Here is a 916-nt window from a genome sequence, read left to right as displayed (position 1 = left end):
TGAAGTCAGCAGGTTATATTTCTTTCATTGGTTTATTCATTATCTCAGCATGTACTTGTTTGGTTCTGCATAATACGGCACTTTTCTGCTTTAATTTTTGAATTGCAAAGTACTGAAAATGCAGTCCTGCTTTAAAGTCATATTGATTTAAAAGAAAGATTAACAGCAATTTCAGATAGAGCATACTCCAAGAAAAATATTTCTAAAGTAAGAAGGAGAAAAAAACGAGAAAGCTGGAGCTTGTGTTAATACTTTGTCTATATACAGTATGCTTCAACTAAGGATCTCAGAGCACGAACTAGACCTTACAAGATACCCAAGATATGAGGCAGGATTAGGTCTGGTTTACAGATAGGGTAACAGAGGCACAGGTAGGTTTAAATGATACGTTCCAAATCATGCAAATGGGTCAGCAACACATTAGGAAACTAAACTACTCTTCAAGCCCATCCCTACTCTGATCAGACTCCTCCCATGTTAGTTCCTCATCAGCAGAATTCATTTCAGGACAGAGGTTTCACAGTACAAGAGTGTCCTGGTTTTGGCTGGGATAGAGTTAATTTTCTTCCTAGTAGCTGGTACAGTGCTGTGTTTTGGATTTAGGATGAGAACAAAGTTGGTAACACACTGATGTTTTAGCTGTTGCTAAGTAGTGCGTACAATAAATCAAGGACTTTTGAGCTTCCCATGCTCTACTGACTGAGAAGGCTGCGGGTGCACAAGGAGCTGGGAGGGGGCACGGCCAAGGACAGCTGACCCAAACTGGCCAAAGGGATATTCCATACCATGTGATGTCATGCTCAGTACGTAAAATGGGGGAAAGCTGGCCGGGGGGGCTGCTGCTTGGGGACTGGCTGGGCATCGGTCGGCGGGTGGTGAGCAATTGCACTGTGCATCACTTGCTTTGTATATTATT

At 42.5% G+C, this 916-nt stretch overlaps 1 protein-coding gene across 1 annotated transcript in view; it reads right to left on the bottom strand.

Moving 5' to 3' along the window:
- PDCD11 (programmed cell death 11) overlaps positions 1 to 916 on the bottom strand; it is a 26743-nt gene that overhangs the window by 12837 nt on the left and 12990 nt on the right. The window lies entirely within an intron of this gene.

This window comes from Pygoscelis adeliae, unplaced genomic scaffold (assembly GCF_000699105.1).
Source record: "Pygoscelis adeliae isolate BGI_AS28 unplaced genomic scaffold, ASM69910v1 Scaffold317, whole genome shotgun sequence".
NCBI classification, from domain to species: domain Eukaryota; kingdom Metazoa; phylum Chordata; class Aves; order Sphenisciformes; family Spheniscidae; genus Pygoscelis; species Pygoscelis adeliae.
This window is presented reverse-complemented; position numbering and strand designations above follow the sequence as displayed.